The sequence below is a fragment of the Sus scrofa genome, chromosome 15 (genome assembly GCF_054392235.1).
Source record: "Sus scrofa isolate SSC_HxYL_T2T_F1_AM1 chromosome 15, Sscrofa_HxYL_maternal_Yorkshire_Landrace_v2.0, whole genome shotgun sequence".
Classification (NCBI taxonomy): domain Eukaryota; kingdom Metazoa; phylum Chordata; class Mammalia; order Artiodactyla; family Suidae; genus Sus; species Sus scrofa.
This window is the reverse complement of record NC_139397.1, coordinates 124612732-124625750: the sequence shown is the minus strand read 5'-3', so window position 1 is coordinate 124625750 and position 13019 is coordinate 124612732. Positions and strand designations below refer to the sequence as shown.

The 13019-nt window shown below is 44.4% G+C and overlaps 1 long non-coding RNA gene across 2 annotated transcripts in view; it reads left to right on the top strand.

Moving 5' to 3' along the window:
* Nucleotides 1–1195: 1195 nt before the first annotated feature.
* Nucleotides 1196–13019, top strand: part of LOC146396109 (uncharacterized) — a 44562-nt gene continuing 32738 nt past the window's right edge. Inside the window, exons 1-3 of one of the 2 annotated variants that reach the window (XR_014829123.1) lie at nucleotides 1196–1292; nucleotides 1671–1768; nucleotides 2066–2165. This is a non-coding gene — a long non-coding RNA (uncharacterized LOC146396109). Of the gene's footprint in view, nucleotides 1293–1670; nucleotides 1769–2065; nucleotides 2166–5255; nucleotides 5459–13019 lie in introns of those variants that run through there. The other variant, XR_014829122.1, reaches the window with a different exon arrangement.

The window sequence follows — 13019 nt, the reverse complement described above, 5'->3', positions numbered from 1 at the left end:
GTGGGAAATGTAGTTTGCAGACTCCGGAAGGGCTGCAGACGCAACAGAGATGTATGCCCACCCTGGAGGAGAAAGAAGTCTTCATACCCATGAGGCTAAAGGCAAAACACTTGATATACCGAGAAGAAAACATTTAGAGCCTGCGTTTCAGCTCTAATTTAGCTGGAGTGCCTCAAGGTCCACATGTTTGAAGTTAGGTGATGATTTCGTGATGAACGTAGCTGGGATGTTAGACGCTGGAAATGCAGAAAAGGAGGAGAGCTGAAAATCCCACACCTTTGGGGAAGCTTCTTTTAGTCCTTGCCTTTTTTTTTTTTTTTTTTCTTATCAAGTGTGCTCTTATCCACAATCATAGCACTCCAAAAGCCCCACTCTTATTCAATGATGCTGATTGTGTAAGTTAATGATCAAACCACTGTTGACCATGGTGAGAAAATGATTTTGCCATCAGGGAAAGCCCACATGGACTTTTTGGTGCAGTAAAGAGTACAAAGGGGAAGGAAAAATGATCAGTATCTTTGCTTTCTGCAGAGTTACTTTGAAGCTGAGGGCTGTCCCTCTGAAAATGTGTCAGTCTTAAGTATGAGAGGGCACGAGATAAAGACCGCATCTGATTCAGGCTGGAAATGTACACCCAGCATTCTGGCTTCATCTCTCTGTCCTAGACCATCCCACTTGTTTCTTCTAAAGTACCAGGCTCTGGCTCTCTTCCCAGCACGGAATGGGCTCCCTAGCCATTTCATTACCAGAAATTACAGTGATCATCTGCCTAACTGGGAATAGCATTATCTGAAACACAATTAGAAGTAAAATCACTGAAAGTCTAGGTGGCCTGATGATGACTAATCAGAAGGACCACTGCCTGGCACCTCCCGTCTGATCATAACTCAGGATCATCACAGGTACTGGTCCTTTTCAGAAGCACCTCAATTACCATGAATGTGATTGGAAGGAATGAAACTGTTACTAGTATCTTCAGCTTGGGGGTCAAGGGATTGAAGCACACAAAGGTCCAGGGACATCAGGGTCACAAGCCCTGGTCAAAACATTTTCTTAACCTCAAGTACATGACAGTGATTTGATCTGGTATGACTCCAACTCTGGGATTCTTGCCCATTTGGAGTGGGAAGAAAGTAACCCTGAAAAATGGGACCGCTCAGGGCTAGAATAACACCACTAATTTAATGAGGTGGCAGGGCTCATGCTTCAGGAGAAGCAAGCCACGGGAAGTTCCCAGAAGTCAAAAAACACTGGACTCGTACTCTATTTGCATCTGGAAAAAAAAAAAAATCGTAAGAACAAATTATCTCCTTAGGACCTGTAGGGACCTGGCCTCAAGGTCAATGATTCTGCAAAGGTTGAGTCTCTCCTCTCGAAGGCAAAGCAGATTAAACTCCCCAAACAAAAACAAAAACAAAACAAACCACACACTTGTTTTCGAGGATGGAAGAGAATGTTTCAAAGAATGCTGTATGTGGTTAGCCTTGCAATAATTCAGTCACATGACAGAATAATTCATTGTTGAGTTTTAAGTCTGAATTTTGGCCAAAGCTTGGTTCACGTTAACCCAGGAAATTGAGGACCGAGAGGGCAGACAAGAAAGCAGTTGCCATATGTAAGGTTGGCCAGAACAGAAGGATGAATCATCTTGACCATTTTCTAAACGGCAGGGCTCATCAGAAGAGGTGGCACTAGACTGTGTAGCTGTCGCCAACAGCAGCTTCAGTGGAGCACTTCGGGACCTGCGTAAGGACAGCTGTGGTGACTGGTAAGTCAAGCCACCCCTGTGACCAAAGCAGGGCTAAAGAATAATCAAATGAAGATTTAGCTTGTTATCGGCACTTGCCATGCATTAAATATAAGAGAAGTGTCCCCAAATGAATTGCAGTCTTTTTAAAAATGATGCTCTAGGAAAAAGAGCAAATATTGACACTTCAATAATGTTTGCCCAGCAATCAGTGAGCTGTATACAGCACTCAGGGTATCTGTGTTACTGGAATCAATTAGGAAAACGGAGAATTGATATCCTCCAATGAGAAATATATGGTAACTGCTGACATTACAGATAATGTCCACCCTGCCGATCATCTCTGAAGTCAGAGGCCTGACCCACCACGGTCATCAGTGTTTGGGGAATCTGTCTGAGAACCCAGCTCTTCCTTCAGGTATGCTGCCCATTGCTCTTATCAGACACTGTCTCCCCTCAGTGTGCAGCTTCCATTCCTGGCAGCTGAGTCTGCCTATTCAAACACTCATTCATTCATTCATTCATTCATTCAGTTTGTTGAGGATCTACCTTGCGGTAGCACTATTTTAGGATGGACAGAGTCCATGGTTCCAGTAGGGGGATAGAAACCACAGAAAGGACAAAGTAAGATGTTTCCATATTGGCTGCATCCAGCGCTGCAGGGCAACAGGAGCTCCTGGAAGAGGGATGGCGCCGTATAACAAAACACAGAAGCCTCTTACACGTAGAAGAGTGGGGGACCAGGAGGCACTCTGTTCTGCAGAACAAAGGAGCCTGGGCTTTAGCCCTCATGACTTTTATTAGGGAAGGTGATGTAGGTTAACGAGCAAAATCAGGTTCGGGTAATGATAAAACTCTCTCTTAGTGGTTGTGCTTTTGCATGTGCACCACATTTGTTTACTGCATCGTTCAGCAGTTTCAGTGATCTCCAACACATATCAAAATGAAAATGAATGAGTCATAGGAAAACTTGCGTAAAGCACATTCCACCTCGAGGCCTGACAAGTGCAAAGGCACTGGGGTATATTCAACCGCCTTCTCTTTACCTCCCTGGTATGTTTCGTTGTTCTTTCTTCTCTGGTTGTTCCTCTCTTCTCGATGTCCTTTGTCCCGTGTTCTTTTTTCTTCTCTGTCTTTTATTATTTACACTGTCAGAGATTTTTTAAGGCTGTCTTATGGCCTTGAAGATCTTATATCATAAAGCCTTCTTCTTCCCAGAGTTGTGTTGTCACTGTTGTTCAGAGACCTCACTCTCTTCCCAGATTTTAAGTGCCTTGAAATAAGAACACACTCAAGCATCTTAAGTTTTTATGAATTTCCCAAAGTGCCTAATGTAACAAGGGGCATATAGGAGAGGCTCAGAATAATAAATGTTGGCTCAAACTAAAATGTTGCTAGCCGGAGAAGGCTGTCGAGATAAATTTGTCCACCCAAGACATTTTTGCCTATACATTCCTGGTCTCTCTCTTCCTGCTATTTATATGCATTCAGTTGATCTCCAGAGAACTAAAAAATTTTAAAGTACACTGGGGAAGAAACGCTTAGATGTTGCTAATGTTGTTTTCATTTGGCTGCAAATTTTTGGGCTATCAGCTCTTACCCTTTGAAGTAACCGATAAAGTCTTTATTGATAAAGGCAGTCCAGTAACGAGTCGTCTTTATGCAAGGGCTGTGTACACACAGTGACATCGAGCTGGCTTAAAGCTGAAAGATAAAGGTCATTCGTTTCCCTTAATAGGTGATGATTCCAAAGAGCCAACCAATGATGTATGTGGTGTTTGGGAAAAACCCCAGTCCTTAACTTTCGGAAGGAGAGAAAAAATGTTTTTCTTGCTGCTTCTCTTTTAAAAGAGGAAAAATGTGTCCCTGGATGAGGTGGAGGGGGGTGTTAACATAGATTCACAGTCTGTGCCTTTCAGGATCACAGCTTCAGCCCCCTAACCTCAAACTAGGGTAGATGAAAAGGGTTTTTATAGCAGCAGGCTGGTGCCATAGTGATAGGATGGTTGCTAAGGATGTTATTATCGCTGTGATTGCAGGAATCGGTGAGTTAATTGGCATGACCTCATTCAAGTCCTCAGGGCCTACCTGTTCACAAATTACAAAGGAGACAAAAAGTTGATCTTTTTATAGTGTCAGGAGGCAGCACCTGTTAACATTTAACATAGCATTTGAAACACGGTCTAACACACATTATTTATCTACCTGTTATCTTTTTCTCACACTGCGACCTCCTTTCTCTTTACTACATAGCATGAAGGCTTGCCCTTCTCAATTTTTCTTTTTTTGGTTACACTATTGTTCCTGTTCCCTCTAGAGGAAGGGGGAAATTTTTTTTTTTTTTTTTTTTTGGAGGTGGGGGTCTGAGAATCAGCTATTAAACTGAAGAAGGCTCAAGGAAATGAACTGAACTGTCTTGCAGGAAGAAAAATAGCACCATGAAGATGGGGAAAAAAAAAAAAAAAGCCCAGGATAATGGAGATTGATCATTTGATCTATCTATGGCCTCAGATAAAACTGATTGAATTTAACATGTTAGGTTACAGTTAAAATCCTTAGTTGTTTCAGTCAGGGTAATATAGTTTCAGATTTTCATAGGCAGCCATTTATTTATTTTTGCATTTGTGAGTCATTTAGTCATTCCCTTGTGAGTGAGAATACATTTATTTTCCAACTCCCTGCTGTTAGGCGTTCTATTAATACCACACTAGTTGAAATAAATGGAGCAGTAGAAACTGTTTGGTGGTGAATTTGTTTTTCAGATTTTTTTTTTTTTTGATACTACTATTTTGGTAAGTTGGTTTCCCAACCTCTCCAGTGGTTTAAATAGTCTTAACTTCTCACCCTTTCCCCTCTCTAGCTGCACATTTGATTGTTGCTTTTGCCCTGGGATTGACAACTTCCAGGCCACCGGAAGCCTTATAATCCGAGAAATGCATCAAAAGACAGGGTGCATGGTAAAACAGGTCCCATCAAGCAATGAGGTTGTTGGGAGTTCCCATCGTGGCTCAGTGGTTAACGAATCCCACTAGGAACCATGAGGTTTCGGGTTCGATCCCTGGCCTTGCTCAGTGGGTTAAGGATCCTGCGTTGCTGTGGCTCTGGCATAGGCTGGTGGCTACAGCTCCAATTCGACCCCTAGCCTGGAAACCTCCATATGCCGCAGGAGCGGCTCAAGAAATGGCAAAAAGACAAAAAAAAAAAAAAAAAAAGCAATGAGGTTGTCAAAAATTATAAAGTGGCATCTTCCTTAAAGGCAAATTTTCTCTCCATCCCTTTGTACTCTACCCGAAAGGAAAAACCAACTTAATAAAGAGGAAAATGGGCTCTACAGGTTATAGGGAGGTGGCAAGGGTCCCGTGTTCCAGGATTCTAGAAGGGGATTTTCAAAAGTACTTCATTGTGCAGAGGTGAAGTAAGATTTGCTCTTGCGCCTTTGGGGTAAAGCCAAGCAAAGATAACGTCCTTGTTATTCTGGGCAGCTAATTACTGTCGGTAATTGTTGTTTGTACTGAACTCAATGCGGGGATAAAGGCAGGCTTGGGGCGGGGGAGCTGCCAGGCGGGTCCTCTAGGCTTTGAACCACATCCAGCCCTGGAGGCTGATTCGATGGAGCCGCAGGAGGGCTCCTTTGGGGACACGTTCAGAAAAGCCCCAAAGGGGCCCTGGAGGAGAGCACGTGGATCCACACACTTTCCGGCACTGGCAAAGGTCAGGCGCATAATCGAATCACTCTTCCTCAGCTTTCATTTCATCGACTGCCCTCGTGAGGCTGGGGGAGGGTGGCTGGAGATGGGGGGATTTGTGGGTGGCGCATCCTTCCGATGGGGGGGGGGCACTGTTCCACTTGCCTCTCGCTTCTCCCACGGAAGCCTTAGGAAAGAACAAAGAAAGAGTGACAGGGATACAGACATGCTGGGCACGTGCATTCCCAAACACACACACACACACACGCTCGCACGCACACGCACACACACGCATGCACACACACACCACTTGCAGTCGGGGCTCTGTAGGAGCAAGGATAATTTATACCGGAAATACTGAAAGGAAACCAAACGGATATACTGAAAGGAAACCAAACGGAAGTGTCCCCGGGGAAGGGTGAGAGACCAGACACACACACACACACACACACACACACACACACACACACACACACACACACCCGCCCTTGCATTTTTGACTGCTGGGCATCTCTCTAAATGACACACAAGCCTGAGAGAGGTGTGAAAGTAGCACCTGGAACCCACAAATGAGGCACCTGAGGCTCAGAGACAGGAAGTGCATCCTCCCAGAGCACAAACCAGATACGCAGGGAAGTGACGCCAGAGCTCAGGTGTGTGCTGTGGGCTGGTATCAGGACGCCACGGGATCCCTCGCAGGTGGCAGTAGCCAAAAGCAGCAAGTTGGAGAAAGGATGCGAGACCCTGGAGCCCACAGGGCAGGCGTCTGCCTACTTCCTAAAGATACCTGCTTCTCCGGGAGGCTCTGGGCTTTCTCTGACTTCTTTCCCTTGTTTTGTGAAACCAATAAAGTGAAGTCAGTGAAACATTTTACTGGCAGCTCTGAGTGTCTTCTAATTGGTCTGTAGTTGGAATTCCCGTTATTGCCAGGGAGAAAGCAGCCCCTCCAATTCCCTGAAGATTATTTAGTGGTAGATTTACGAGGAGAAAACAGGAACAGGGGTAGAGACTCAACGTTCAAAAGCCATTTTCTTTGATTGGGGTGGGGGGAGTTTTGCCACCAATCTTCTTCCTGCAGTCCTAAAAATTTTTACCAGGGTCCCCTCCATTCCCATTTGCATCGATGTTCTCGAAATCTCCAAAGATCAGCATGCAGGGACTGCCTTATCCAGAGGTGAACCATCACCTGTGCCAGATCCCAATCACATCCCACCTCTGTCCGGTGGCAGCCAGGCTGGCTGCTGCCTGGGAGAACCGGGTTCTAGTGTTTCCCCCATCCCAGCCTCCCCCAAGGTTAGTTAATGAAGCTGAAAAGGAACTTGCTGTCTTTGCTGCTCAGGGCCACGGTGACTTTGCATTGTGCTGGGACAATGAGGGTAGTGTTTGCTGGCTGGGGCTCTTGCAAGCAAATGTCACGGAATACATTTGGAGGGAGCCTACTTACAGTTGGACCCCACTATGCTGTAGAAATCACAACCAACTGGCCAAGGAAGCAAGGGTGTAGAGTTTAACTTTTTTTTTTTTTTTTTTTTGCCTTTTAGGACTGCACCCGCAGCATATGGAGGTTCCCAGGCTAGGGGTCCAATCGGAGCTGTAGCTGCCGGCCTATACCACAGCCATAGCAACTCAGGATCTGAGCTGTGTCTGTGACCTACACCACAGCTCATGGCAACACTGGATTCTTAACCCACTGAGCGAGGCCAGGGATCGAACCCGCATCCTCATAGATACTAGTCCGATTCCTTAACTGCTGAGCCATGATGGGAACGCCGAGTTTAACTTCTTCAACTTCACTCTTCAGGGTCTGGCCTTGGACCCAGGTTCAGATTTCAGCTAAAGTAGCCTTTGAATCTTGTTCAAGTTGCTTCACCTCTTTTGTGCTTCAGTTTCCGTATCTGTTAAAAATAGAGCATTTGTACCTAATTTACAAGTGTATTATGAGGATTCGCTTATATTATTTGTGTGAGGCCATTAGCACAGAGGTTGAAACATCATTAGTACTTGACCAACGTTAGTTGAACAAGCCTTATTTCCTATTCAAGTCTGTTACCCTTTCAGCGCTTCAATTCGTAGGTAGAGTCATCTCGAGGCAATGAAGAATAGAAAGGGATTTAATGTTTGATTTTTGTATTTTTTTGTGGTTGATTTTTTGTTTGTTTTTTTCTAAATACCACCCATTGAAGAGTTAGAAAAACGGGTCACAAAATGAGAGAAGCTTTTCTAAGTTCTTACAAATGTTGACCTTCCCCTTCTCCTTAAGATTTGGTTCCATCAAATATTAACGGTTTGTGCGTGATGGGTTTGTCATCATTACAGAGACATTGTCAGGTGCCCATGGAGTTACCACCTATTTTTGATGTTTAGCACCTTCGTGGGCAACGTGAGCAGACTCCAATTTTGGTGGGGGTGTGGGACCATCCTGTCTGACAGGCAGGCGTGACTCCATTTACCACCGGGAGGGAGAGCAAACAGGAGGCTCTCAGCCTGCTTGTGGGTGTCTGGGAAGATTTTTGAGGGACGCCCCAGCTGCTGAGACATGAAGCAAGTCCATTCTGGCTGTCAGGTGGCAGGTCCCAGCTCAGACATTTGCCATCCCTGGAGGAGTTAACACAGAGGTTCATCAGATGATGCCATGAAAAGGAGGAGCCCAGGGGTAGAGAGTTCAAAGCATTTGGACATCTCAGCAGGTGGACAACATCAGGAGGGCTTTGGGGAGACAGCGGGGCCACAGACACTGGGTTCCCTACTGTGACAATGGGATGAGACTGAAGAGAGAGTCTGGTATGTGTCCTGATTTTAGAGCCATGAAATACTAGGCAAGCTTTCAAGACAAAGGCTTCAGGCTTGAGTTAGGAACCAGCTGCCAGTACCAGAGAGCAGGCAGGGACTAGAGCTCAGTGACAGCAGTGGCAGCAGTAAGAGAGCACCCGTACACAATACTGTTTATCCAATACCAATCCATATGCTTTGGCTGTGTTAACTAATTCCCCACTAGAAACCAATGGGTTGGGTTCTATTATCATTATGCCCATTTTTCAGAGGAAGAAACTGAGGCTTGTAGAGTAACTTGCCCAAGGATGCACAGCAAGTGTCAGAGTTAGGATCAACCCAGGCGGTCTGGCTTTAGTGTCTATACTCAACCACTGCATCCAACAGCCCTTCAAAGCAGACGTTCTTTGAAGGGTTACAGGGTTCAAGAAACTTGGCCAGGGCTGACCCTGTGGGCAAGTATCGAAAGGCCGCAACTATGGGCTGGGTGGGACCCAGCTGTGGGAGTTAGGCTTGGCCTGACCCTATGTCCCAGTGTCCCTTGGAGAAAACTTCCCAGCTCTTCCCAATAAATGGCAGTTTATGTTCCAGTCAGGAGCTCCCTCTGTTTCAGTTCAGACCTAGGAATTTTGGCTCAATCCTCAGTCCTTTCTAACTCAGAGATCCTCCCAGGAAACCATAATTTCTGGCACTGATCTGTAGAATTTAAGGCAGTCTAAGCAGACTCAAAAATCCATCTGCCATGTAGTCAGACCATAGTGGAATTTCAGAGAGAAGGAGAGCAGTATTTGTCTGCATTCCAAATGTATAAATCCTTTGCTTTGAGGACGAGAACTTGAATTTATCGAGGTCCTATTGCATGCCTTACATAAATAATTGTTGTTAATATTTACAATGAATTCATTTCCCAGGGCTGCTGTAACAATTGAGTCACTACCAACTAAGTGGCTCAGAACTAAAGAAATGTACTGTCTTACAGTTCTGGAGGCTGGAAGTCGGAATTCAAGGCGATGGGAGGGCTGCACTCCCTCCGACACCTGGAGGGGAGATACTCTTCCTTGCCTCTTCCGAGCTTCTGATGCTTCTCCGCGGTCCTTGGCATTCCTTGGCTTGCAGATTCGACACTCCAATCCTCCATCTTCCCAGGGTGTTCTCCCTGTGTCTCTTCACCTGTCTTCCCTTTGTGCATCCCTCTCTGTCCAAATTTCCCCTTTTCTAAGAACATCAGTCCGATTAGATTAGCGCCCATCCTAAGGAACTCGACTTGGCTATATCTGCAAAGACCTGATTCCCAAGTAAGGTTACATACATTCTGAAGTTCTGGAGGTAAGGCGTTTGGGGGGCGGGGGGCACATGCAACAACCCTATTAGTCCCCCTCCTCCTCTTATTTGTAGACCAGGAAAATGACGCTCAAGTTCATTCAGCAAATAAGTATTGGAGAGCAAGAATCCAGTCGCTTCTAATTCCGAAGTCTGCCCTCTTTGTGTCTGCATCAAAGTGCCTTCTCAGGACACAGCAAGTAGTTTGTTCCTCTCCCTGAGCGACACAGGATAGATTTTAAGAACCCACGTGCTTGCTTATGACGTGTCTCAATCTTGCTAGTGACCTGGAAGATCTGGGGCCCATTTCACCCTGGTACTTTGAACAATCCACCTGTTTTTGCTGCTGAATAAAGGTGATGTGCAGCCTGTTATCCAGGGGAGTCATAGATGCATACCTACTGGGTACCCCTCCAGGTAGATGTGACATCCCAGGAGGTCTACCCCTCTCAGGAGAGTTTCTCACATGATACAAACAGCAGATGCCATATGATGGATTTTGCCCTGGAAAGATTTATTTGTTGTACTAAGAGTCAGAAACTTACAGAGATGATCCCATATCGGCACCTGATACCTAGAAATGAAGTGTGTGGCCTGAGGCGACTCACTTAAACTCTCAGCCTCGCCATCTGGGACCTGGAAGTAATGACGCCCAGCTCCTTGGAGGCATCATTTTGGGCAGCTTCGGACATGGCCTGGAAGACTGTGGCAAATGGAAACGCTACACTGACAGCAAAAACGTTAACTGAAAATAATCGGTATTTATAGAATGCCACGCAGGGATCCTAAATTTCTCATGGCTATCATTCCCAAACTTCAGGAATTGGAAGAATTGATCTGGAATGTTGTGAAACTGCAATTCCTCCCCCATCTTCCTTGCCGTTCTGTTTTCATTTAGAGTCACCATTTGAGTTCTCGCTGACACCTGAACACTGGGTCAAGGGGGAGGTTTGGGATTATTAACTACCATCCATCTTCCGAGACTGAATGTGCTTCTGCATCAGAGTCTTCTTTCGATTTCCTTCTCTGATAAAATGCATTCCGCATCCAGGCTCAGAGGCAGACACTCCTCTCCCCTAGTTTTCCTGCCTCATTCAAGTTATTTAATTATATTGTTTTCACTATCCCTTACTGTCTGGCTTGTGGTTACCCATGTAATTATCTGATTAGCTCCTATGTAAAATCCTTGCTTTTGGTTTTCCTTCCAATATGCTAAATATACGTCTAGTGGCAAAGAGCTGGCACTGGGACATTAAGCAGCCCAGAATAGAGTGGAGCCAGATTAAAAGGGTCTCATCTTACTTGATTTTAGAGCTCCAGAGCTGCCCTTGTTGAAGCGCTGCTTGGAAAAGACCAATGTCATGGCACTATTTTGCAGCGTCAGTCCCATTTATCTTTATTAATAAACAGCACATTTACAGGCTCCAAATAAAGAGGGCAATGCAATCCCATTACACTAATTGTTCCCTATAATGAATAGGAAGATGTCTAATTAAAAGTATTTGAGGGGCCACCTCTGATGCTCTGTAGGAACTTTCTACTTGCTTAGGGCTCGTGCCATTGTCGGTGTCTCTAATTGTCTAAAAAGAGGAATGAGAAGGATGTGGAGTTTATATGGGAATGTTTTTAGCCTACACATTTCGTGGCAATCCAGTCTTTGGTCGGTGGTCTTGATATCTCGAAGTATTTCATTGAGTGTTTAGTCCTCAAATGACGGTCACTGCGTGCGAACAAAGAGAAAACAATTTAACCTGCATGAATACCATTGTTTAATCGCTCCTCTGCTGCAAACTGGCTTCAAAACCAATGGAGTATCCCTCCAGATCAGCACTGTCCCACTGCTGCATTGAAGCGAATGATTAGCCAAGAGAATCTATAAATGATGTTGTTTGCTTTCTGCTGCTAGACTTCAAGAACTTGGAAATATACTTTCTGATCATAGCACTTTTCAAAGAAGTAGGGAGAATTGTTCAAGGGACCCAAATGGCTATTTGTTTATTATCTGAAGTAGGCAAAATTGAGACAATTCATGAAAACACCATCATCCTTGAAAGGCCCCTATTTTATTTTATTTTATTTTTATTTTATTTCAACTTATTTTCTTTTCTTTCTAGCCTTGGTCCTCATCCCCATATGCCCTAGCACTCCCATCAGCACTTTCTTAAGAGCTTTTACATAGATTCTTCTAATTTACCTTCCACGTGTTTCTTCAATTTATTAGTGTTCATTTAGAAGATTGTACTGTATCGCTTATGTGTGTGTTTTCAAGTTGTATTGTTGGTAATGTGCTGTAAATTTCATTCTTTCTCTTACTTTTCATCTACAATACTGTTTTGACATCTATACATTTTTCTCTATAGAAATCCATTTCGTTGGTAAATGCATATACCATTTCTGACTCTTGCCCTGTAGTACACTTCACTTATTCATTTTCCTTGTGATATCCAGCAGGTACTTAGATGTTCTAGAGGATACTTAGATGACTTTCAACTTTTTGGTAGCACAAATAATGCTACAATAATACTCTATCATGCTTCCTTACGGATTTCTGAGCAAGAGATTCTCCCGAGTGTATTCTCAAGGGTGAAATTTTCGAGTTGTGAGGGTACACACATATTTGACTTCATTAAGTTCTCCCAGATTGCTATACAGAATGTTTGCACAGTAAACATTAATACAAATTATAAATTTTATAATTTTACCACCAGTAAGGGTGAAATTTCCCTACCTCCTTGCTAGCACTTTCTAATTTTTGCCAATCTGTTAGGTATAAAATAATATCTCATTAAAAATTTTTACATGTCTCTGATTACTAATGAATATGTGTATCTTTCATATACTTAGTAGCTGTTTCTGTTTCGCCATCTGTCAATTGCCTGTTCATGTCCATTGCCCATTTTTTCTTTTTCATTTTTTTTTGCTTTTTAGGGACGCACCTGCGGCATACAGAGGTTCCCAGGCTAGGGGTCCAATCGGAACTGTAGCCACTGGCCTATGCCAGAGCCACAGCAACACGGGATCCAAGCCACATCTGTAAACTACACCACAGCTCATGGCAATACCGGATCCTTAACCCACTGAGCAAGGCCAGGGATCAAACCCGCAACTTCATGGTTCCTAGTTGAATTCGTTTCCACTGCGCCACGATAGGAACAACTACCCATTTTTTCTTTTAAATATCCTCTCCTTTTCTTATTTGCTTGCAAAGTTTCTTTCATATTCTTTTTTTTTTTTTTTTTTTTTTTTTTTTTTTGGCTTTTTACGGTTGCACCCACAGCATATGGAGGTTGCCAGGCTAGGGGTTGAATTGAAGCTGTAGCTGCTGGCCTACACCACAGCCACAGAAACTCAGGATCCCAGCCACATCTGTGACCTACACCACAGCTCACGGCAATGCCAAATCCTTAACCCACTGGACAAGGCCGGGGATCAAACCTGTGCCCTCATGGATACTAGTCAGATTCATTTCCACTGAGCCACGATGGGAACTCCTCTTT